This window comes from Columba livia, chromosome 3 (assembly GCF_036013475.1).
Source record: "Columba livia isolate bColLiv1 breed racing homer chromosome 3, bColLiv1.pat.W.v2, whole genome shotgun sequence".
NCBI lineage: Eukaryota > Metazoa > Chordata > Aves > Columbiformes > Columbidae > Columba > Columba livia.
In genome coordinates, this window is record NC_088604.1 from 3,592,681 (window position 1) to 3,619,257 (window position 26,577).

Here is a 26,577-nt window from a genome sequence, read left to right on the forward strand (position 1 = left end):
GTGGCACCTCAGGGAAGACCCATAAACTACAGAAGGCAAAGCCAGTGATGAAAGCCTTTCCAGCAATTTCAGTGAAGAGAGGATTTTAGCCTAAAAAAATTAATGTTTTTTTTCCTTGGGGAAGGCAGGCTGCCTGGTGGTGTGGATTGAAGTCAATATTGGCACACACCCTCTTTGAGGACTACTGGCCACCCGGCTCTGACCCAGGACAAGGTGCTGGGTGGGAATGAGCACACTGACCTCCCTGCTGCGCCGGGAACCCCATCCTCTGCAGCTCTGTGGGGGATTGAATCATAGAAACACAGAATAGTTTTGGTTGGAAGAGACCTTTAAGATCATTGATTCCAACCAATAACCCAACACCGGCACTACCCCATGTCCCTAAGAACCTCATCTATGTGTCTGTCCAACCCCTCCAGGGATGGTGACTCCAGCACTGCCCTGGACAGCCTGTTCCAATGCCCCACAGCCCTTTGGGGAAGAAATTGTTCCCCACATCCAACCTCAACCTCCCCTGGCGCAACTTGAGGCCGTTTCCTCTGCTCCTGGTGCTTGTTCCTGGGGAGCAGAGCCCGACCCCCCTGGCTCCAAGCTCCTTTCAGGCAGTTCAGAGATCAGAAGGTCTCCCCTCAGCTCCTGTTCTCCAGCTGAACCCCCAGGTCCCTCAGCCGCTCCCATCACACTTGTGCTCCAGCCCCTTCACACACTGGCGACTTTGGCTGAACAGCCACCGAGGACATGAAGCCACGTCTCCGTGGCAAAAAGCGGACAAGGAGTGGATCGGCTGGGGAAAACCTCCCGGAGATGGAGCTGTGTGTGAATTTAGGGGTGGAATAAGGATAGACAAGAGGCATTCAGCCAGCCAGGCTGGGATTGTGTCCATCTCCTCCTACACATACACCTACACGTAGGAGTTTGCTCCAGGGAAGGAAACCTCTGCAGCTTCCACTGCCTGTGTGCAGAGATCTCCATTGGCTCTGGGTGGGAGCTTGGAGAGGGGACTTGGACATGGACACCTGCATTTTGGTAGACTGTGACCCTTCTCAGGAACAACATCTGCTTGCTTTGGTGAATCATAGAATCGTTTTAGTTGGAACCCTCAAGATCATCAAGTCCAACCGTTAACCCAGCCCTGGCACAACCCCATGTCCCATCTCTGTCTGTTCAACCCCTCCAGGGATGGTGACTCCACCACTGCCCTGGGCAGCCTGTTCCAATGCCCCACAGCCCTTTCCATCAATAAATTTTTCCGAATATCCAATCTAAACCTTCCCTCATGCAACCTGAGGCTGTTTCCTCTCATCCCAAATATATCACAGCTTATGCACACAGGGAAAGAAATTTTAATGGCACCAGAGGATGCTCAGAGGCAACTCCTGCTGATGGGTGGCAGAGTTCATCCCACCATCCTCCCACATTTTAAGTCAACTGTTAATTGTGCTGGTAAAAGGACGCCTCTAACTAATAAACCCAGAAGGACTCCAAAAGAAATAGTCTACTTTTAAGTGTAAATGAACTCTTACGCTGTCATCTAAAATATTTCATGTTGAATAAAAGGCACAAAATCTTAAGTACAAAAAGGCTAGATCACATAAAATAACAATTAGCCATAAGCAGATACATTACATCATACCCATCTTCACTCTGTTCAATATTAATTTAAATAGACATATTTTAAAATGCATATATTTATAACACAGATTAGCACCTTTTCTAAGAAGAAAGCAACTTCCGTTACTGAGCAAGAAAATAAGAGCTACAGAGAAGAGCAGAATGAGGCATTTCATGCAAGAAGGAGCCCAAGAATGAGAAAAATATACGGTACAGTAACCCGACACATGGAGTTTTCTGGTATGGACAATAACATTCTCATGTGCATATACTTATATGCATTCAGTGTGATGCTTCTAAATTAATTCCTTTTTACAGGAAGGGATGTTTTTTCTTTTAATCTTGAATGCAAGGTGCCTAATATCACAGAATCCCAGAATGTCAGGGGTTGGAAGGGCCCTGGAAAGCTCATCCAGTGCAATCCCCCCATGGAGCAGGAACACCCAGATGAGGTTACACAGGAAGGTGTCCAGGCGGGTTGGAATGTCTGCACAGAAGGAGACTCCACAACCTCCCTGGGCAGCCTGGGCCAGGCTCTGCCACCCTCACCCCAAACAAGTTGCTTCTCTTATTTAAATGGAACCTCCTGTGTTCCAGTTTGAACCCATTACCCCTTGTCCTATCACTGATTGTCACCGTGAAAAGCCTGGCTCCATCGTCCTGACACTCACCCTCTATATATCTGTAAACATTAATGAGGTCACCCCTCAGTCTCCTCTTGTCCAGCTCCAGAGCCCCAGCTCCCTCAGCCTTTCCTCCCACGGGAGATGCTCCACTCCCTTCAGCATCTTGGTGGCTGCACTGGACTCTCTGCAGCAGTTCCCTGTCCTGCTGGAACTGAGGGGCCACAACTGGACACAAGATTCCAGGTGTGGTCTCCCCAGGGCAGAGCAGAGGGGCAGGAGAACCTCTCTGACCTACTGACCACCCCCTTCTAACCCACCCCAGGTACCATTGGCCTTCCTGGCCACAAGGGCCCAGTGCTGGCTCATGGTCATATGACATATTGCTGTCCTCCAGAATTGTAAGATTATTCACTTTGAAAAGATTACTCCAGCGAGCATCAAGTGTTGCTACACTAAGACGTATTCTCTCTTTATTTAAGCTGCAACTCCAACCAGATGCGTCTGTCACTTCAAAATGTGGAGAAAGTTCTTTCGAAAGCTTCATGCACACCCTCTAAATAGACCTGGTGCCAAAACACAGCAAAAACTGCCTGTAATAAACCAATCTGTAAAGCAATTTCTTTTTCCGCTTCTACTTTCAAGGAGTACTTGGGTTTACTCTCAGACACGCACTCGACTATGAAGTGAAATATTGACTTAAGCACATGCCTGCGTTGTTAATTTACAGACAAATTTGCTACCTTTCCCAATTATCTGTCTATATAAAACTTCTGCATCATTCTTAGTCATGTACCGGCTTTTGGGGGAGGTAGAGGATGCCCAGGACTATGTGCAAAAGCAGATCCCGCAGAAAAGCCACGTAAAGAAGGAGCAATTTTGTCTAAAGTTCAAGAAACAGAAGAATGACAGCACAGCATGAGCCCTTTTTATTCTCGTTACCATTGTGTTGGTGGCTTTTTGGCGTGACGACGTCCTACAGCACCTTGTGTGATGAAATCAGGCGATGTCAAAATAACCCCCGTTCAGCCCAAATGCTTCATGGCTTTCACTTAAGCTAAAAATAAAGATACACATGGATGATTATGAAGTGGCAGAGATGAGAAACTGAAACTAATGCTTTGTTTCACAATTCTGGGTTACCAGGAATTGTAAAATAATGAAAAAGAAAAATAATCAAGAGACAAAAACGCTTGATCTTAAATGATAGATATAATGTATATAGGTTATACATACATTGGCGTATTGAAAACACATAATTGAAATAACAGCTAAGAGATCGTATTGTTTTGATGGAAATGAAAAGAAACCTGCTTACAGGAGCAGAAAACACGTTTGTGCGGTGTATTCCTGATTTAGGATACAGGCATTTTACCGGTTACGCGGCCGCAATTACGATCGTCTCGGACACAAACAACAGCGTTATTTGTCATACTGAATTACCTGCCGTAGATACATGTGCAGAAGTACCGGCGTAAGCACCCAAACAAGATGCCTCCAAGAAAAGTCATCGTTATTGTCATTGTCCCCGATTTCACGGCCGGGCCAGCAATATCCACCGTATGGTGTGGTTTGACGAGTCCACACTGACACGACAAGAACTAATCCTATTATTCCCTGAACGGCATCTGAATAGGCATTTTCCAAGTGCCGCTTCTTTATTGTAACTTTAACCCACGTGTTAATTCTCTGACTGAGATCTCAAGCCGCTTTCTCTAGAATCAGGGATTTAGGGGAATAAAATCCCTTCTATTCAATTTCGTACTTAAGAGACAAACCTTTTAAAATTAAAAGGCTGTTTGCCTTGAAAACATCGCTTCTCTTTCCAAGGCCTTGGAAAATATCTCTAGAACCCGTTTTAGCGTGCGGAAAATAAGTTTTAAGCACGTCTCAAGTTTAAACCTGACAGCAGAATCCCAGAATGTCAGGGGTTGAAAGGGACCTGGAAAGCTCATGCAGTGCAATCCCCCCATGGAGCAGGAACACCCAGATGAGGTTACACAGGAAGGTGTCCAGGCGGGTTGGAATGTCTGCACAGAAGGAGACTCCACAACCTCCCTGGGCAGCCTGGGCCAGGCTCTGACACCCTCACCAGGAACAAGTTGCTTCTCAAATTTAAATGGAACCTCCTGTGTTCCAGTTTGTACCCACTACCCCTTGTCCTATCACTGGTTGTCACTGAGAAGAGCCTGGCTCCATCCTCCTGACACTCCCCCTTTCCATATTGATCCCCATGAATGAGTCCCCCCTCAGTCTTCTCTTGTCCAGCTCCAGAGCCCCAGCTCCCTCAGCCTTTCCTCACACGGGAGATGCTCCACTCCCTTCAGCATCTTGGTGGCTGCGCTGGACTCTCTCCAGCAGTTCCCTGTCCTGCTGGAACTGAGGGGCCACAACTGGACACAAGATTCCAGGTGTGGTCTCCCCAGGGCAGAGCAGAGGGGCAGGAGAACCTCTCTGACCTACTGACCACCCCCTTCTAACCCACCCCAGGTACCATTGGCCTTCCTGGCCACAAGGGCCCAGTGCTGGCTCATGGTCACCCTGCTGTCCCCAGCACCCCCAGGTCCCTTTCCCCTACACTGCTCTCTAATAGGTCATTCCCAACTTACACTGGAACCTGGGGTTGTTCCTGCCCAGATTCAAGACTCTACTCTTGCCCTTGTTCTATTTCATTAAACTTTTCCCTGCCCAACTCTCCATCCTGTCCAGGTCTCTGATGGCAGCACAGCTTCCAGTGTCACCACTCCTCCCAGCTTGGTGTCACCAGCAAAGTTGCTGATAGTACACTCTATTCTCTCATCCAAATCACTGGTGAACACTGCAGTTTATGCAGCTGCCTTTAAGTAAGAATCAGGAATATATCACAAAAAAAAAAAAGATGTTCAGAATGATTTTAATCACAATTTGATGAGTGAATGACCAAGTGGTGCTCCAGGAGAGTGAATTATTTCCTACAACTGCAAGACTACGATCCCCCTCCAACAAACCACAATATTAAAAGGTGATCGAGTGGGAAAGGATTTGGGCAAAACAGATTCCTCAGCAGTCGCTTCCCTTGGCTGAAGAAATTGTTGAGCTCATGGTGCTCAGGGGAAGTTTTCCATTCTGTAATCAAATATTAACATATGAAGCACAATAAACATCTTACTCTACACACACACACACACACACACAGACTTTCTGGGCTCCCCAGCAAAGCCACAATAGCAGATTTGCTGTGGGTACGCAGGAACTTATAGGTAGTATATTAAATATTGATTAAAAATAAATCCAAATAATTAGGCTTAAATTTTAATACCCATGTACATTTCTTTATAATTCATCACGAGCGGAATTTTATAAGGTTCCACGAGAGGCTCCGGGTTTAATTTTAATTATGCATTTATTATATAATTCACAAAATTCAGTAATGTGCAATGAGTCTCCCAACCATTCAAGTGAGTAACGAGATTTATCAGCCCGGTTTGTCACACAACAAACAGGATTCGGAGCGGTTATAAAGGCGGGTGATGAAAGACACACGGAGAGAGGGAAGAACCAGCGGCAGCTTTATTGCCATGTAATAATGCTAATAATATGCAAATAGTTCCCCGTCTTAATGAATACTTGAGATGAATGCCACGTTCCAAACGGGGACGGCAGCCTGAGAGCTGGTGGTGAAAGGGGAAACGCGGCAGCTTGGCTGCTGTGAGTTTGCAAAGCTCTTTTGAGGTTACGATGCCGGTGCCACCGAGAATCCGTCCATCCCTACGTGTCTCAAACACTGCTGTAACTCAGGAGAAGATACTGAGGCTCCTCACGTTCTGTTTTTAAAGAGTGATGATCACCTTAAAAATGCATGTAATTTTCAAGGTATGCAGGGATCCACAAGTACCTCCAGGGGTCTACACTGCGCTAGGGAGCATCGCTCTCAGGGTGCACAGGAGGGGATCTTAAATGCCCAAGTCTCCGTTAGACTTGGGACTTGCTCTCCTAAATACTTCTGGTGAATTTCCAAACTTGCATTTGGAATTTTTTCCCAAATTTTCTGCCTGGATTAGAATCACAGAATCATTTCATTTGGAAGAGAACCTCAACATCACCAACTCCAACCATCAACCTAAATCTGGCACTAAACCACGGCACTAAGAACCTCAACTAAATGCCTTTTAAGCCCCTCCAGGGCTGGTGACTCCAGCACTGCCCTGGGCAGCCTGTTCCAATGCCCCACAGCCCTTTGGGGAAGAAATTGTTCCCCAGATCCAACCTCAACCTCCCCTGGTGCAACTTGAGGCCGCTTCCTCTGCTCCTGGCGCTTGTTCCTGGGGAGAAGAGACCAACACCCTCCATGCTACAACCTCCTTTCAGGTAGTTGTAGAGAGCGAGAAGGTCTCCCTTAGAAGACTAAGCCTTGCTGTCCTTCAATTAACATCTTAATTAACTTTTTTCTTCCCTCCCCCAAGCTTTGGCAAACCTATCCCTTTCAGTGGGTATCACCTCAACACTGGTACCAGCTATCATACCACCTTTGAGCTACCATTCTTTTGCACGCTCTTCCCCAATTATTTTACCCTGAAACATCTTCAGGGAACTCAAATATTTAAGACTGAAGACTCTCAACTCGCTCACAAAGCAAAACCACTCCAGGTCTGCAGCACCTCTTCCCACGTTCTCACTTGAAACCCATTTATTTTGTTCCTACTTAGGCTTGCGTTTCGTTCAGCTTCCCACAACTACATGTGTCCTCTTCCATTTCCAGTCCATCTCGCCCTCCAGCAAACCCTTAGGAGAAGCACGGACCTTCCATCCGCTCTCCAACACCCAATCCAAGGCTCAGACCCAACATCCATCATCAGAGACACTCATGGACAACAAGATGTTGTGTTCTCCTTACAGCCAAGACCCTTCCTACTCATCTCCAAGTTTTCTTCAAGAGGACACCTCCCCCCTTGCCTTCAGTCTTCACCTCTAGTCACAAAGTGGTCCAAATTTACCTTCTTAACACACCAAACATGCAAATTACTGTCACTGCCAAGTCCTCTCTGAGTTTATCAGAAACATTAAGCTTCAGAAGCACGTTTCTTCTCATACTTTGACAATTTCCAAGGCGTTTGGGAAACAGAAAATCAACACTGCTCTGCTGCGGCTGGATGGAGCCTCTTCACCCACAACCCAGATGCTTCAATCCGTGAGCATCCATGAGGGGCTTTTGCTCCCACTTCTTCCAGAAATGCAGTTTTCTTGTCATTGGAATGGACAATGTGACAAAAACGCCTTAATCATGGGATTTAAAACCACGTGGACGTACCTGGGGGGTGCGGTACTTTTTACTTCTTGATTTTCAGCATCACAGACGCTCCAGCTGATTTTTTGCAACCAGCCTCAGGAGTGCATCTAAACATTTATAAGTACAAACTGAGGTTTGTTGGTTTGTTGGTTTGTCTTTTTTCCTCGGGTGATCACCGCATATTTGCAAAAGAAGCTCTAAAAGGAAGAACAAATGCTCTCCCAAATAATAACGTTCACAGTTAGCAGCTCTATCTTCCTGCACAGCTGCTGAATCAGGAATTTCACCCTCCACAAGAGTCACCTGCACTTTTCTTTCCCCTTTATCAGGGAAGTGCATGATGAGCACGGGTGATTTCTAAGGGTACTACATGGGTATCCCCTTTTGAAAGCACCAATATAGATCTATTTTTATGCACGTATACATTCTTTTTATATGTCTACATTTAGACATATTTGTACACTTCTGTGTATTTATCTATCCTGTTCTATATCTATTCACGTAAAGTTTAATCCAACCTTGCGACTCCGGTTTTAAACACACAACAATGTGTTTATTTTTCCCCAAACAGTTGCATTTGCCACACTACAGCTCGGAGTACATTAAAAGTACAAGCTGGCTCGTGTAAACTTCGGTTGTCGTACAAGTTGGTTTCATTTTTTTAGGTTCCTTTCTTATGGACAGATAACTTTATCTGACTATATTGTACGTACGCCACAACAGAAACTATCTTAAAGATAACTTGCGTTAATAATTTTCTAGAGGTTTTATAGAGATAGAAGGGAGATTGAGTTCCCATGGAAGATACAGGCCCAAGATCAGTTGGAGCCCACCAAAGATCACCCTGATGGCTGGGCCCAAAGAGTTGTGGTGAACAGAGCCAAATCCAGTTGGTAGCCGGTCACAAGCAGTGTCCCCAGGCTCAGTATTGGGGCCAGTTCTGTTTAATACCTTTATCAGTGATCTGGATGAGGGGATTGAGTGCAACCTTAGTAAGCTTGAAGATGGCACCAAGCTGGGTGGGAGTGTTGATGTGCTGGAGGCCAGGATGGCCATATAGAGGGATCTGGACTGGCTGGACCGATGGGCTGAGGCCAGTTGTCTGAGGTTTAACAAGGCCAAGTGCTGGGTCCAGCACTTGGGTCTCAACAACCCCATGAACGCTACAGGCTCAGGAAGAGCCTGGTGGAAAAGGGCCTGGGGGTGTTGGTGACAGAGGGTGAACATGAGCCAGCGTGTGCCCAGGTGGCCAAGAGGCCACCAGCATCCTGGCTTGTATCAAGAATCGTGTGGCCAGCAGGACTAGAGAAGTGATTGTGCCACTGTACTCGCCACTGGTGAAGCCTCACCTTGAATACGGTGTTCAGTTTTGGGCCCTCATCATAAGAAGGACATTGAAATACTAGAGAGAGTGTAGAGGAGGTGACAAAGCTGGTGAGGGGCTGGAGCACAAGTGTGATGGAGCGGCTGAGGGACCTGGGGGGTTCAGCTGGAGAACAGGAGCTGAGGGGAGACCTTCTGATCTCTGAACTGCCTGAAAGGAGCTTGGAACGAGGGGTTGGTCTCTGTTCCCAAGTAGCAAGCGATAGGACAAGAGGAAACGGCCTCAAGTTGTACCGGGGGAGGTTTAGATTGGATATTAGGAACAATTTCTTCCCGGAAAGGGCTGTTGGGCATTGGAACAGGCTGCCCAGGGCAGTGATGGAGTCACCATTCCTGGAGGGGTTTAAAAGGTGTTTATATGAGGTTCTTAGGGATCGGGGTTAGGGCCAGAGTTAAGTTATGGCTGGACTCGATCTTGAGGGTCTCTTCCAACCGAAATGATTCCACAATTCTGTGATTCTGAATGGGGCTGGTGGACCCTGCTCCTCTGTCATTCTTGGGGAAAGACAGTAGCGTGACCCACTTCTTTCCTGGACATTGAATGATCTGCACAGAAGCCCTAAAAATAACAGAAAAAACCTTTCACAGGCCTGAAATACCCTCCTGGGGTCCAGAGCAGCCGACTGTAAGGCACAAGCACCTGGGACGCCAGGCTTCATTAGGTCTGGCACTCACAGCTACTCCTGAGACATCCAAACTGCAAACCAACAAACCAACAAACCTTTACCAACCTCCCCGCTCCGAAATCCCCAGCTCCGTATGACTTCACCGTGAAAAATCACCGGCCCTTCAAATATTTTGCTTATTTTAAGCTCAAACGCAGAGGGTGATCTGCTGCTTTCACTGTGAGGTGGGACCAGCAGAGATGGGATTTCTTCAGCGTCTGGTCCAGCATCAGCAGAATGCATAGTACAATTTCTGAACTAAAAAAGAAACTCATTCCTCATTTTTCCTTTAAAGGATGCATTTAGACACTATATAATAGTTCCTAGATATTTCCTGCAAAATAGCAAAGTTGCTGCAGGGAAGAAGAAATCTGGAGCCAAGGCAAGAACCAGCGACTCTATTGCACCCACTAGAAAGGCATCATTTCCAAAATAAAGATTGCGTATTTGACAGCAACCAGGCCATCGGTCAGCAGAATTGTTCAGGAAAGATGCCATCTGAGTCTGAAATAAGTCAAATTACGCTTCATTGTTCCTCTTCCATGCATGTCATGGGCAACATGAGGGTGAAGAAGAGGTGGCAGCTGTAGGAAAAATCACTGCACTGACAATAGGACAAGGTGATTCCAAGTGATACCATAGATTTCCAAGTACCTGTGGGACCTTTGATTCTTCCCCCAAATCACCGTTGAGTAGATCCAAGCATGTGAAGGAAAACAAGCAGGAATGAGCCTTGCAGGGACTGTTTCAATTTGCTCATCGCTTACAGAACCCAAATAAAATAAAAGAAGAAAGATGGACAAATAACAACCAGAGCAACACGTCTAAGTTACCAGACGGGGGAATATCACTTTAATAAAAGAGTTTTGTGGGCAGCGCTAGAGCTGGAAACGGTTATTCTTGGCCTCTACAATCACCACTTGAAGTATTCTGTTGACACAACATGGCTCAATTTCAAGCACCGTTGAGGTTGAGTAATTTCAAACATCTTTTAATGTTTGTAGATAGTCCAGGGGGAAGCTGGCCGAAAAGATCTCCAAGGCAGCCACATGAAAATAGATACAAAAGCCTTCAAACCATTACGGTGCCAGGCAGGAGGGAGAAACGGAGACTGAAGAGGGAAAGGGGGAAAGGTGAAGATCCAGACTTCCAGCTAAATTGCTTAAAGCATTTATTTATGTCCGGTGCCTTCATTACAAGTTTATATTATGCCTTGGGGAGCAGTAACAGACCAATTCCATCAACCCGGATTGGTACTTCAGAAGTAAGATTTTAAGTGTAATCCATACTCTTCTTTCTTCTCACGGTATGAATGCTCACATTAGAGGGAGGTCACTTGCTTGTTTTCTTCTGGGTAGCAAAAACGTTGCATGAGAAATCAGATAAGATGTTAATACAGCCGGACTTAACCAGAATATCACACACCAAGGCACCGGCGCTTTTAGTGAATATCTGGGAAAGTGTGCTGATAAATCGGGGTTAGAAACAAAGCACATGAGGGAAAACAGGCAAATAGATTCATCAACAGAGCTCCCCCTAAACTTAGGAGATCAAGGGAGGACCCTTTGAAAGTCTTAATTAAATCTACAAAGGACAAAATTAGCTGTTACTGTTGGTATTTCAGCATCTTCTGGCGGGTGATCCATAGAATCATAGAACAGAATCAGAGAATCATTTTGCTTGGAAGAGACCCTAAGGATCATCGAGTCCAACCATAACCTAACTCTGGCACTAACCCATGTTCCTAAGAACCTCATCTAAACACCTTTTAAACCCCTCCAGGGATGGTGACTCCAGCACTGCCCTGGGCAGCCTGTTCCAGTGCCCCACAGCCCTTTGGGGAAGAAATTGTTCCCCACATCCAACCTCAACCTCCCCTGGCGCAACTTGAGGCCGTTTCCTCTGCTCCTGGCGCTTGTTCCTGGGGAGCAGAGCCCGACCCCCCTGGCTCCAGGCTCCTTTCAGGCAGTTCAGAGATCAGAAGGTCTCCCCTCAGCTCCTGTTCTCCAGCTGAACCCCCCCCCCCAGGTCCAACCATAACAAAATTAGCTGTTACTGTTGGAGTTACAGCATCTTCTGGCGGGTGATCCATAGAATCACAGAACACAATCATAGAATCATTTTGCTTGGAAGAGACCCTCAAGATCATCCAGTCCAACCATAACTTAACTCTGGCACTAAACCATGTCACTAAGAACCTCATCTAAACACCTTTAAAACCCCTCCAGGGATGGTGACTCCACCACTGCCCTGGGCAGCCTGTTCCAAAGCCCAACAGCCCTTTCCATGGAGAATTTTTTCCTAATATCCAATCTAAACCTGCCCTGGCCTTGTGCTGAATGGTAACCAAGTGTGGTAGAAAGACATTTGGAGAAAAGCATGGGCAAACCAAGGCATGGAAATGTAAAGGACCTCCAGTACATCAGTATCTTCTAAATCAAATCCATGTCTCAAGCCAGGCTCTTCGGATACACAAAAGTCAACTGAGAAGAGCAAAAGAAGTTAAAACATAAATGTTAATGAGCTGATGTCCACACCGATTCAGTCGTGTATGGAGGTGGCTCCATATTTACGGTGGGAAAAGAAAACACACCAGGACTGAAGAGAAGTTGCTAAATGAATGTGTACTGTGATTAAGTTACAAAACATGTACCCATCATTAACTAATTGATGTGATAAATGCTTTCTGACCACCTGCAAAACGAGGGGATATTTTTCACGTTTCAGATCCTTCCACACAAGAGGGAGACAGCAGATTAAGTAACACATTGTTTAGAAGCAGAGTGCTTAGTTTATATTTACCTAATACTTAAAAGAAGTATTGTAAGTAAGAAACTAAGCAGTTATGACGAACTCCATCAATTATTTCTTGGTACAGATATATTGTATGTTAAAAATTTCCAAAAATTGTAATGCCTATGTAATAATTACGGGAACATAAGTAACGCAAGAGCGTCCAGTTGTTGGAGCGCTTAGGGAGGATGATCCCCAGTGCTCCCCAGCGCTGAGAAAATAAAGAACGCTGTTTAACAGTATAATTGACTCTGCTGTTGAGTTTATTTCTTTGTTTCAGGACCATGATTTGCTTTAGAGCCAGAGATGGGGATGACTGTGCAGTGTCAACCCGGGTCTTTGGACATTTGTCCACTTCGTTGTACCTACCGCTTTGAGCACCTCTGACACCACCACTGTTGGAGTTTCAAAGTCAAGTTACTATAAACCCTTCCTACCCATTCACAGCGACATAATCACTGCACTTGCTCCAGGAGATGAGTCATCCCCTTTGTATACATCCCTTGTATACATCCAAGGGGCCACCCCAAATGAGGGCAGGACACCACTCTCCCAGCACCATACAGTACTACGTTTTATGGATATTCAACAAGTGAAGAATGAAAAAGGGTGAGAGTGACAGCAAAGGTGCCCTCATGGATAGAATCATAGAAACATTTTGGTTGGAAGAGACCAATAGATCATCGAGTCCAATATCACCTTAGGGAGGAGAAGGAGCCTCAGAGGCCACCACATTTCAAGAGCACCAGAAGTTGCTTAAGATACTCCTCCAAAGCCAATACCTAAATATTTGAGCCTGAAATCGTTTCCTAAAGGAAGATTTTCCTCTATGTGGCCAAGCAGAGCACAAGCTACTCCACCAAATTTACCATTTGCTCGTACCCAGCAGAGAAGAGGAGTAAATCGGCACCGCTGTAGTTTTGTGACAGATGCCGCACGTCTCCTAGACAGACAGACCGTGAGTGCTGCCCTGCTAGGACACAGCACATGAAGAAGGTCACAATTCCAGCATTAACCATGTGAGCACTACCAACAAACAGTTGTTTTTCAAGCCATATTTCCCCAGCCCACACAATTTCCCATTTTGATGTGTATTCTTACCATAAGCAAACTCACCACAGCCCGGATAACTTTGTCCATCCAACTCGGACACCACATTTGTTCATACAAGACCGCGATATACAGATTTCTTTAAAAACATGAGGAGTATCGGCATTTTTGTATCACTTTTCTGGAGCAAAAGTGACGCATTGAGATGCAGAGATGCCACCAGGCAGCACAACCACCCCAGCCGGGTCAGCATCCTCCAAGCAAACAACATTCCCTCCTGTGTTACTGCTTAAGCCTTTTCTTTAAAAAATTAATAAAGCAGTTTGTCTTTAAATAGAGACAGTTGAATTGATGTGTCGAGGTAACCCCAGCTGTCAGCATCCTTAAAATCAAGGAGCTCTTGACATTCTTGTTGAGCCCCCACAGGACCGAACCAATGTCCCATCCTGGTGCCGGTGAATGATTTAACTCCCCTCATTCCAAAAGCAGCAGCGAATTGAAAGAGAACTCCACTTGGTCACAGAATCACAGAATGGACTGGGTTGGAAAAGACCTCAGAGATCACCAAGTCCAACCCTTGGTCCAACTCCAGTCCATTGACTAGATCATGGCACTAAGTGCCATGTCCAGTCTCAGTTGAAAAACCTCCAGGGCCGCTGAGTCCAGCACCTCCCTGGGCAGCCATTCCAATGCCTGACCACTCTCTCTGCAAAGAATTGCTTTCTAATAGCCAGCCTCAATTTCCCCTGGTAGAGTTGAAGCCCATGCCCCCTTGTCCTATTGCTGATGCCTGGGAGAAGAGCCCAATCCCCACCTGGCTAGAACTGCCCTTCAGGTAGTTCTAGAGAGTGCTGAGCTCAGCTCTAAGCCTCCTCTTCTCCAGACTAAACAAGCCCAGCTCCCTCAGCCTCTCCCCATAGGGCTTGTGTTCAAGTCCCTTCCCCAGTCTTGTTGCAGTCCTGTTGGTCAGGCCAGGGTGAAGTCGTAGATGCATCCAGCGGGTGGAAAAGCAGTTTTTAAATGTGTTGTGAGGGTCAACGTCGCTGGGAGAGCAGAAAAAGATCCTCACACATTCAGGCAGCACCGGGTTCCGCAGCAGTTCTATATTGCATGAACATAAAGTAATCTCAACTGAATTTCACTAATTCCTTCAAAGGCTCTCTTACACTCATCTCCACAGATTATACAGCTTTAAGAAAGCACTCTAACCCCAACAAGGCTATTAAAAAAATAAGGCTTAACCAGTTGACCTCTGATTATGTTCAGCTTTTCACCCATCTGTCGGCAATACACAAATTGCAGCCTCAAAGCAGCGTTTCCTTAAGGTGTTGCAACTGGGTGTTAAGAGTTAGAATGAACTGGTGGCATGAAAGTATCCAAACTGTCCCCCCAAAAAAGCTCAGCAAGGGCACTAAGTGCCACATCCCTCCTCAATGTCACCGCGTCAAGGTATGGGACATTTAAGCAGGATTACTGCTCTCAAGTGCCAAAGCCTCAGCTGATAAATCAGCACCATCCCATCAGGATCTGGCCCACTATGTGCAAGTCTAAGGCTTGCACAAGCTTAACTCAAATAAGACAAGATGAACCCAAATCCTTAAATGTTAATTAACTCCCACATGATGACTTTAATAAGAAAACTTTCCAGAAACGCCGCACTTTGTAGTGACAGCGTTTACAACATTCGGGAGCTGTGAACACAACTGGAATCGCTCAGCCGCAGCTTTCATTAAATACAGAAGCCTGTAAATTAAGGGAAATTTGACACACGCTAAAAATGAGTAAATTAGTTGCCTGATGGAGGCAAAGGTGTTGGTGTCCTCCTCCAGGTCCTTCTTTTTCTATATACTTCTTTAACAGTGCAGGAAATTTAAGGGCTGCCCCAAACCTGCTGGGGTACCACAAATTTGTCCTTTTGCCTTTCTGTCCCAGGTTATCGTCTTTAAGGCTCACTCATCTTTAATTGCAGCCAGTTCATTCCATCACCAAATATGTCAGAGGAGCTGGCAGTGGCAACAAGTTAAGGGGATTTTTTTGTACATAATAAGCTTATTTTCAAGTGTTCGGTCTGTGGGTGTGAATGTTCCACCACACACCAGAAAGGGGAAGATGGAGCAGGAGCCTTGAAATGGATGCAGCTTTTTGGGAACAGGAAAAGGAAACCACAGAACACATATCTGGCAAACAAAAGACCTGTGAGAGGCTGATTATGGCCTTGATTAGCAATCCCTGCTCAGGGCTGGAGGAAAAGGAGCATCAGTGAGCAAAGCCAAGCCTGGGAAGAGTTGGAGTCAAGTAGTTTGGGACAGTTTGCTGCTTTCCAAGAGCTACAGGGACTTCTCCTGGCAAGCACTGGAACAGGCTGGAAAGGGCAGTGGTGGAGTCACAATCCCTGGAGGGGTTTGAAAGATGCTGAGATGAGGTTCTTAGGGACATGGTTTAGTGATGGCGTGAGGTTAATGGTTGGACTCAACCTTGGGGTTCTTTTCCAACCAAAATGATTCTACAATTCTACCCGTGACTTGTGAGGAGCGAGCGTAGAGCTCTTGCCCGTGGAAATGAATCTTGGCTCAGGAGCGAGACAGCACCGTTAGAGAGGAGGAAGCGCCTACATGCAATTACACTGCCTTAATGAGTTTAAGGAAGATGAATATTTTATCGGTTTTCACCCTGAATATTTGGAGGGTTTTTCATTTCAGGAGAAAAGGAGGATGCAGATTTATGCGGATGAGACGTTGGGGCATCCAGCTGGTTCAAAAAGAGCTGCGGACCTTGGTCTTGCACCTCCAAATCCAGTTGATGTAGCTGGACCATGGACACAGCAAACCAGGTGAGATGTCACCTCCCAGCCATCCTCTGTCACCAGCAGTACCAGGTGAGCTGCAATTTTGAGATACCTTCTTTTGGAGAGCACAGGGCAGAGGCAGATTGGGTGAAGTTGTAGCCACCTCCTGGGTTTATGAAACAAAATTCTCTGCTCATACTCATGAGCTCTTCTTTCTGGCAACCAACGATAGAACCTGAGGGAATGGCAGGAAGATGTGCCAGGGGAGGTTTAGGTTGGACATGAGGAAAAGGTTCTTCACCCAGAGGTGCTGGACACTGAACAGGCTCCCCAGGGAGGTGTCACGGCCCCAACCTGACAGTGTCCAAGAAGAGACTGGACAACGTCCTCAGACACACGGGGTGACCTGTGGGGTGTCCTGCGCAGGGACAGGAGTTGGACTCAATGATGCTTGTGGGTCCTTCTGAACTCAGGAGATTCTGTGATTACCCCACGTTTCTCCATCCTGCAACACGCCAGCTCTGAGGTTTACCCATGTCCACCTCTATTTCTTTTTTATATATACGTATTTTAATTTCTACAGCTAAGCAAAACTGAACTGCAGTTTGCCTCCGAGGTGAGCCGATTCCCCTTCTCCTTCCAGTGTACGACTTAAAAACTGCTGACAATTGTTTTAAGAGCTGATTTTCAGGTCGGGCCTTTTGTAACTCTGCGGCAGGAGGAAGGTATTGTTAGAAACCAAAGGAACGGAAGGGTTGCTGGCGCTTGAGGCGGGAGGAAAGGGTGCTTCACTGCTGGAGAATAATACTTTTCACTTTAAAGTGCTTCTCCTACACCTTCTGATAAGGCACTCAAGAGTTTGCTCAGCAGCCGTCGGACTGAGATGGGAATACCATCAGGAGGAGGTTTGAAACAAGGGCTGGGGTGCAGAAGGGACTTGCTTCAATGGTCACTGAGCAACCCAAGGTGCTGAGGGAGAAAATGAATTGCAGAGATTTCCAAGGGACTTGAGGAAAATTGAAGGGGGACTATAGAAGAACCTATTGCCGTGTGCAACATGGAGGAGTGTTTATTATTTTATTCTTAAGGTGTAAAAGCAGCTGGTGTGTGGGCGCTAATTGCTTAGGTGAGTGCGTTTCCAATGCTCCCCTAATTTAGCACGTCCTAAAATAGCACAAAGTCTGTTAAATGCACGATGTTGCTTTGAGCTTTTGTGTTTGAGCACATTGGAAAAGCAGGTTCTCCCGTTCGCGTGTACGCTGACGAATGCGAACAATGCAGAGCGGTTACGTGCTCAGAGTTGCTCTGAGCAGCGAAAAGAAATACATGAAAGTCCTGAAAAAGCAGCCATTAATGGCCTGGGTTTGTGAAAAAGAGGACAAGTGCTCTTACTTCGTGGCCTGAAGCCCCGTCCTCACGAGGTCACGTCAGGTGAAAGCTGCTGGTGGACACAAGCACAAGGGAAAGTGTAAAGTATTACATCTGGGCAGGAACAACCCCAGGTTCTAGTGTAAGTTGGGGAATGATCTGTTAGAGAGCAGTGTGGGGGAAAGGGACCTGGGGGTCCTGGGGACAGCAGGATGACCATGAGCCAGCACTGGGCCCTTGTGGCCAGGAAGGCCAATGGTACCTGGGGTGGGTTAGAAGGGGGTGGTCAGTAGGTCACAGAGGTTCTCCTGCCCCTCTGCTCTGCCCTGGGGAGACCACACCTGGAATATTGTGTCCAGTTGTGTCCCTTCAGTTCCAGCAGGACAGGGAACTGCTGGAGAGAGTCCAGCGCAGCCACCAAGATGCTGAAGGGAGTGGAGCATCTCCCGTGTGAGGAAAGGCTGAGGGAGCTGGGGCTCTGGAGCTGGACAAGAGGAGACTGAGGGGTGACATCATTGTTTACAGATACATAAAGGGGGAGTGTCAGGAGGATGGAGCCAGGCTCTTCTCAGTGACAACCAGTGACAGGACAAGGGGTAATGAGTTCAAACTGGAACACAGGAGGTTCCACTTAAATATGAGAAGCAACTTGTTTGGGGTGAGGGTGGCAGAGCCTGGCCCAGGCTGCCCAGGGGGGTTGTGGAGTCTCCTTCTGTGCAGACATTCCAACCCACCTGGACACCTTCCTGTGTAACCTCATCTGGGTGTTCCTGCTCCATGGGGGGATTGCACTGGATGAGCTTTCCAGGTCCCTTCCAACCCCTGACATTCTGGGATTCTGGGATTCTGTGGATACGGCTTTTTAGAAGAAAACGCAGTGAAAAATAAGCAAGAAGAACGCTCAGACTTGTCTCTCTGCCTGGCGAGCAGTGGAGGAATGAAGAAAGACCAGGGCCCTTTTTTTTCTATTTTCTGTGCAATTGGAGACTCAAAATCTGTGGTGAGCACAGTAACAGACATTGAATTATACAGCATATATTTAGTGTTTTTTCCTGAAGGATCCTAAAATGCTTTACAGACACTTTCGTGTATCACTACACAAGTGCAACTGCTTGTGCTTCATGCTCAGACTCAATTTAAGGTGGAGGGAGAGAATTTTGCCCAGGTAAAGTAATAGATGCATTCAAATCGATTGCTATGGCCAGGTCATGGTATGGTCTACTGATACCTATATTTTTAATTATTAGACTGTATTTTAAGGAGTTATAGAACACATATAGTTCAGGAAAATATTAAGGTAGGAATCTTTAAAGATCAACCAACCATTTAACCATAGGATCTTTTGTATAAGCAGACCTAGTAACCATAGAATCTTTGTACTTCGTAATCATACCCTATTCTTAAAATTGACATAGATTTATGACATATTCTTTTAAAACAGGTAACTGAGAAGCATACGAATGTTGCTTAGCATTGTGTTAGAATAGGTGTGGAATATGTTAATGATTTCCAAGAACTGTAATGAATATGTAATTTTTCTGTCAATACAAGCCATGTATGACCAACTAGTTGGTTGCAGACCTACGTAGGGACACCCCCAGTGCTGAATAAGAGATGCTACTTTTAAAAACCTTAAAATGTGGTTCTAAGAGGCTGTTACTTTGCCGGTTTTACGGTATCACCACCACGCTGTAGGGAGAGCTGTCAGTAAAAATCCAGATCAGCGGGTGCACAAAGGAGCGTGTTCAGCTGTTACTACCACATCCTGCTGCAGAAAGGGGTGGATGCTCCGTTCTATCACAAGATTTCTTCACAGGAGGACAGTCCTGAGTTGGAAGGACCCACAAGGATCATGGAGTCCAACTGCTGTCCCTGCACAGGACACCCCACAGGTCACCCCGTGTGTCTGAGGATGTTGTCCAGTCTCTTCTTGAACACTGTCAGGTTGGGGCCATTACACCTCCCTGGGGAGCCTGTTCAGTGTCCAGCACCTCTGGGGGAAGAACCTTTTCCTCATGTCCAACCTCAACCTCCCCTGGTACATCTTCCTGACATTCCCTGGGGTTCTGTTGTTGGTCACTAAAGAGAAGATCTCAGCCCTGTCCCTCCTGTTCCAATTGTGATGAAGCTGAAGTCACCACGAGCTCTCCCCTCAGTCTCCTCTTCTCCAGGCTGAACAAGCCAAGTGACATTAGCTGCTCCTGATAGTAGACAGATGTTCACAACACACCCTCAAACAGAGCAAGACAGAGGGTCTTGCAGTTGCTTCGTGGGAGGACAGTAGATGTTAAAAAACTGCTTTGACCTGCTGTCATCAGGGGAGAAGGAAGAAGAGGAGATGTCTGCTAATTACAGGGCAAAACGCCGTCTGTAAACTAGCTGTAGTTGTCTTAACCAGCTGCGCGTCCGACCTGGGGAGGTTCCAGGAGCTGCGAAACGCACACCCTGGCTCACAGCTCAGCTCTGACCTCCGGGGGGTCCCGGCAGATCCTCACCTGCAAAAGGTGTCACAGGAAACAGGTGAAATCCTTAAAAGTCTTGGAAGATGGCGTGCTCAGATTTAAAAATGTTCGACCAGCACAAGGAAACGATGTGTATCTGCAACAGGGCTGCAAAGCGTTGGCGGGATCACGGAATCCCAGGCTGGTTGGGTTGAAGGGACCTCTGGAGATCCCCCAGTCCAACCCAGCTGCTCACGCAGGGTCACAGAGCAGATCACACAGGTGGGTCCAGGGGGGTTTGAATATCTCAGAGAAGGATGCAGGTACACAAAAGCACACGCTGCGCTCATCCTGCTCCGAACACGGACCTCTGCGTGTGCATGAGCATCAAGGATTTATTTAATTTGAAGGCACGCACTGGCAGGGGTCCAGCAACAGTTCTGTGACCTTCGTTTTCTCATTGCCCAAGTGTGTATTTCACAGGCCAACATATTATATACCCCCAGGTAATGAAAGCACATTTATAATCTGATAAACTACTATCCCTAGCTAGGCTCAGATGAACAATTTAAGAACTCTAACGTTACTATTATTTTTTTTTCCAAATGGAAGATTAAACCAAGAAATCATTGTCTACTCCTTTTTTTTTCACTCTCAAGCACTAGTGCATGTTGCACAGGATTCGACAGGTACCAAGTTCACAGAATCACACAGAATCCCAGAATGTCAGGGGTTGGAAGGGCCCTGGAAAGCTCATCCAGTGCAATCCCCCCATGGAGCAGGAACACCCAGATGAGGTTACACAGGAAGGTGTCCAGGCGGGTTGGAATGTCTGCACAGAAGGAGACTCCACAACCTCCCTGGGCAGCCTGGGCCAGGCTCTGCCACCCTCACCCCCAACAAGTTGCTTCTCATATTTAAGTGGCACCTCTTGTATTCCCTTGTCCTATCACTGGTTGTCACCGAGAAGAGCCTGGCTCCATCCTCCTGACACTCACCCTTTATATATCTGTAAACATTAATAAGGTCACCCCTCAGTCTCCTCTTGTCCAGCTCCAGAGCCCCAGCTCCCTCAGCCTTTCCTCCCACGGGAGATGCTCCACTCCCTTGATAGTTCAAGACCCCAAATTCCTGAGAAAACTGAGAAATCTGCTTAAGGAACACGGCAGGGTTACAACATTTTCACACCCGGTTATTTTTCTTTGCTACTCTTAGAAAATGTTTGCGAAATGACCATCCGAGATTCCATTTTCATTATCTTAATGCCATCAACGCCAAGTAGATTTTGCCTCTTAGTAAATGCAGAGTAATATTTAGAAGCTTTAGAGTTTCAAGAATGGAAAGCCGCTTCAGTGTTAAGAGCCTCCAGAAGGAATAGATCATAACATTTCAAAACGGAGTTGTTTTTGACTCCAATATTACTGAGCTGAATTACTTGTACTATTAGAGAAAAGTAATTCCGCGTGTGAGAAACGAGCAGCAGCACTTTGGCGATAAGGACAGAGAGATATTTGTGCTAACGAGGAAACGTAAGCTCCATTTTAATGCAGACTCGCTGAGGCTGTAACTCTGGAGCCGTTCACAATGTCTCCTGCCTTTCTCCAGGGACCAACTCTGTATCACTACCACATACTTCTCCGGAGTGATGAAAGCACTTTATACCCTGATAAAAGGCAATCTGGGGTATTTCTTACAGGCCTCCGAAGATGAGCAATTTATTAAAAAGAGCTTTTCAGGAACCTGTCGAAAAAAGACCCAAAACGTTCTTCATCAACACCTCACACCAAATCCATCTTTCCTGAAATGAATTCCTAGAGCCGGTGCTGCGAAGTCGCTCTTCCCTAATTGCCGCCGTTCCGCGTTTGCAAATTACGAGCGGTAATTCCTCTTCGCCTGTCAGCAGAGATTTATCAACCCGCTGCTGTGCCGAAAGGTCAGACGGGTAAATCCAAATGCTGGCGATTTGGGCAGGAACCTCCTCATCTCCGCCCGAGCTGTCCCACTGATAACAGCCCACAGAACCGGGATGACACAACGTGTGACAAAACAACCTAAATCATTAAAAGCAAAACCATAATTATCAAGGTAAAAGAACAAAGCAGCTCGGAGACATAAAGGGTTTTGCTTTTCTTATCCTTATTTGCAACAGGTCTCCCAGGCGCTGCTGTGAATTAAGAGTAATGAAGAGATCCTCCCGGGTTTGGTTAAAGGCGGCTGCGTCCAGCTGTGCATCCTTCATTGGAAAAAGAGGAAAGCACCAGAAAACGGAGGGTCTGATTCTCACCCACCACTTTAAACCACTCCGGTAGTGTAAATGTGAGAATAAATGACACCCACACCTCCTCTAACAGTGGCGTAAATGAGCTGTAATGTAAACGACGATCGACCTGAAGATTTCAAGTTAAGAACTAAAGGAAACGTGGAGTCCAGATGTTTTGATGCCTCCTGTGCAAGCGCTGCCTTCCATGTGGGATGGAGTTGTTCACCTGTTGTTTGAACATCACCCTGGGAGCTGCAGCATCACGTGAGACGCTGTAAAAACCAGGCAATAAAGCCCAATAAACGAACCATCTAAAAACCGCATTTACTGTGTCGGCACCTTCACTGATATAAAAACCTCTCTCCCGGCCCACCTGCTGCCGTAACGCTCTCCAGTTCACCCGCACGGCTGAGAAAAGCTTAAGCCAAGCCCCTCGGTGTGAAATCAGGTGAAATCAGCTAAATCGGCCAAGTCAAGTGAAATAACGGGGCCTCGCGTTGTGTGCGAGTAACCCTGCTCCTTACCACCGTATCTTTATTCATCGCGACTCAGACCGCTTGAGTTCAGGCACGTTATTCCTCTGGCTTCACAAGGGACGCTGCAGATTGAGTGATGCCTCCAGTCGTTTGCACTGACCGGGGTCACCACCCGACAATTCATCCCTTGTAGCAATGTGTCATCCTCAAAAACCCCAGAACAAGAGGTGACGTGACAGCGATGGACTGACAGGGATGCAGGAGACCAGGGCAGGAGGAAAAGTCCAGAACAAGCATCAGGAACAAGCATCAGCATCATCCAGAACAACCCCAGGTTCCAGTATAAGATGGGGAGTGACCTATTAGAAAGCAGTGCAGGGGAAAGGGACCTGGGGGTCCTGGGGACAGCAGGGTGACCATAAGCCAGCACTGGGCCCTTGTGGCCAGGAAGGCCAATGGTACCTGGGGTGGGTTAGAAGGGGGTGGTCAGTAGGTCAGAGAGGTTCTCCTGCCCCTCTGCTCTGCCCTGGGGAGACCACACCTGGAATATTGTGTCCAGTTGTGGCCCCTCAGTTCCAGCAGGACAGGGAACTGCTGGAGAGAGTCCAGCGCAGCCACCAAGATGCTGAAGGGAGTGGAGCATCTCCCGTGTGAGGAAAGGCTGAGGGAGCTGGGGCTCTGGAGCTGGACAAGAGGACACTGAGGGGTGACATCATTGTTTACAGATATATAAAGGGGGAGTGTCAGGAGGATGGAGCCAGGCTCTTCTCAGTGACAACCAGTGACAGAACAAGGGGTAATGGGTACAAACTGGAACACAGGAGGTTCCACTTAAATTTGAGAAGAAACTTGTTGGGGGTGAGGGTGGCAGAGCCTGGCCCAGGCTGCCCAGGGAGGTTGTGGAGTCTCCTTCTGTGCAGACATTCCAACCCGCCTGGACACCTTCCTGTGTAACCTCATCTGGGTGTTCCTGCTCCATGGGGGGATTGCACTGGATGAGCTTTCCAGGGCCCTTCCAACCCCTGACACTCTGGGATTCTGGGATTCCTTGATCTTGCCCTGATGTCTTCCCACCACTGCTCGCTCCAGCACCTGGTGACCTTAACAGCAGCATTAATATCACTTTTTCCATTCTGTTATTTATTTTTAAAAGCCTAAGACTAAACATAAAAGACATTCCCACGTGGCTCAAACACAACATGGCTCAATAGCAGCGCGGTAAGTTCAAGTCACCCTGTGATTGATCAATTCTGGGATGTCTCCCTTCTCTCTTCCATCTCCCATTCTGCTCCAGAAATCAGTTATCCATACCCTAGACCCAGTTCTAAAGTCCTTAAAACCTTATTCTCCTTTTCCTCCAATAATTCGGTGGGATTGTAAATCACCAGTGAGACTCTAGAATATATAATCTAAGTCTGTTACAGTGGACTGAGAGCAGAAAAATGTCAAAATACACGTTACAGGATTATACTATCAAACTGGACTGGGTAGGGTCAATATGTTTTGGTAGAGAAAGGTTTTAGAAGCTCATCTTTTAAATTACACCGCGGTGCTGACAGCGAGCGGCACTCAGCATTTCACTCTAAGCCTAATTCAATTTTACTCTGCCTTCAAAATAAGAAACCAGCACATTAAATCCCAAATCCTGTAAACACAGACTTGCGAACACTCTCCACCGTGCTGAGGAGGGTTGGCCCGTGTTTTCAAAGCCTGTGTGAAAGCAGATGGGAACCACCTAATTCGGATTCAACGCAATCTGCTGCTGGTGGGGAAAAAAACCAATCTCGACTGCCTCTCCTACAAATGTAAAACCTGGGATGTTCATCCCACTTGGTAGTTTTGTTAGATGTTTTGTAACAGTTTTGCCAACAGACCCAGCTATGCTCAGGGAGAACACATGCTTCTTGTTCTCAGCTTTAACTTGACAGCAAAAAAACCCTCAGATAGATAATTCTGGGAATGGGGAGTTGTCTGTTTGCTCAGCTCTTAGTCTGGCTTTGCACCCTCCACACACACCACTCAAAATGTGATACAGATAGACTGATGCAGCTTATCAAGCTCGTTTTTTATCACAGCATCTCAGATCTTACGGAAAAGACAAATGCACTACATGTAAACGCTTTTTGTCTCAAAAGCAAACCGTGGCTGGCTGGTGAACTCCCTCCGGATTATTGAGGTTTTTCTTGTACTGTGGGGCACAAACGTGGATGCGGGATTTGGTGTATGCTGAGTAGAGGGGGTCAAGTCACTTCCCTCGATCTCTTTGAAGAGCCCGGGATGCTGGTGGCTTCTCTTGCTGCCAGTGTCCAAGGGCACGATGAGCTTGAGGGTCTCTTCAGTCAAAATGATTCTCAGATTCTATGATTCTAACCTGCAAATCCTTTGCAGCAAGATGCTCCTTGACCAGCCCGTCCCCACCCGGGACTGTTGCAAAGGGTTCTCCAACCCCACCGCAGGACTTTGCATTTGTCCTTTCCAAATTTCATTAACTCCCTGTTGGCCCATTACCCCAGCCTGTCCAGGACCCTCCAAACAGCAGCCCTGCCCTCCAGTGCACATAACTTCTGCCACCTCCAAACTTAATCACAGAATCCCAGGTTGGTTGGAGTTGAAGGGACCTCTGGAGATCATCCAGTCCAACCCAGCTGCTCACACAGGGTCACAGAGCAGATCACACAGGTGGGTCCAGGCGGGTTTGAATGTCTCAGAGCAGGAGACTCCACACCCGCTCTGGGCAGCCTGGGCCAGGCTCTGGCACCTCCCAGCAAACAAGTTTCTGCTCATGTTCACATGGAGCCTCCTGTGTTTCAGTCTGTGCCCGTTGCCCCTCACCCTGGCGTTGGGCACCACTGAACAGAGTCTGGTCCATCCTCTGACACCCACCCTGAGATATTGATCCCATTGATCACATCCCTCTCAGTTTCTCTTCTCCAGCTGAATGGCCCCAGCTCTCTCAGTCTCCTCATCACAAAGATGCTCCAAATCTATCATCATCTTCGTAGCCCGCCACAGGACTCCCTCCAGTAATTCCTTGTCCTTCTTAAACTGACAAGTACACTCCATCAGGTTTACAGAGATGCTAACAGGAAAGGTCTCAAGATAGACCCTGTGGTGCTCCATGGGTCCTCCAGGTAGTGTAGGACCCTCTGAGCCAGACCATCCAACCAATTTTTTACCATTTACTTGTCCACTCGTCCTCACTGTAACACCCCAGACTGGATATGGGGACTGTGTTCAAAGATACAGTCAAGGTAAATGGCATCCGCTGTTCTCCCCTCACCTGCAAATCCAATCATTTTAACCCAGGAGACAATCAAGTTGGTCAGACACGATTCACCCTTGGTAAATCCACGCTGACTGTTCCCAACCTCTTCCTTTTCCTGTGCATGCCCAGAAATTCATTCCAAGAGGGACCAAAGTGGGGAGTCTGGACTGCAGCTCCTTGGGTTGTCCTTGTGGTTTTAGGAAACGGGTGTAACATGCACCTTTCTCCCATCATTGAGGGCCTCCTCCAACCCCCAGGAGTTTTCAGAGATAACAGAGAGTGGCCTTGCTTTAACATCACCCACTTCTCTCAACACCTGCAGATGGAGCCCATCAGGTCTCACGGACTTGTGAGTAATCCCTCGAATCACAGAATGTCCTGAGTTGGAAGGGACCCACAAGGATCACTGAATCCAACTCCTGTCCCTGCACAGACAATCCCACAGTTCACACCATGCAACTGAGGGTGTTGTCCAGTTGTTTTTTGAATATTGTCAGGCTTGGGGCCGTGACACCTCCCTGGGGAGCCTGTTCCAGTGTTCAGCACCCTCTGGGTGAAGATCTTTTTCCTAATGTCCAACCTGAACCTCCC

The 26,577-nt window shown here is 47.1% G+C and overlaps 1 protein-coding gene across 2 annotated transcripts in view; it reads right to left on the bottom strand.

Annotated features, from left to right (window-relative positions):
- XKR6 (XK related 6) overlaps positions 1 to 26,577 on the bottom strand; it is a 247,879-nt gene that overhangs the window by 184,798 nt on the left and 36,504 nt on the right. The gene's annotated exons all lie outside the window — the stretch shown is intronic.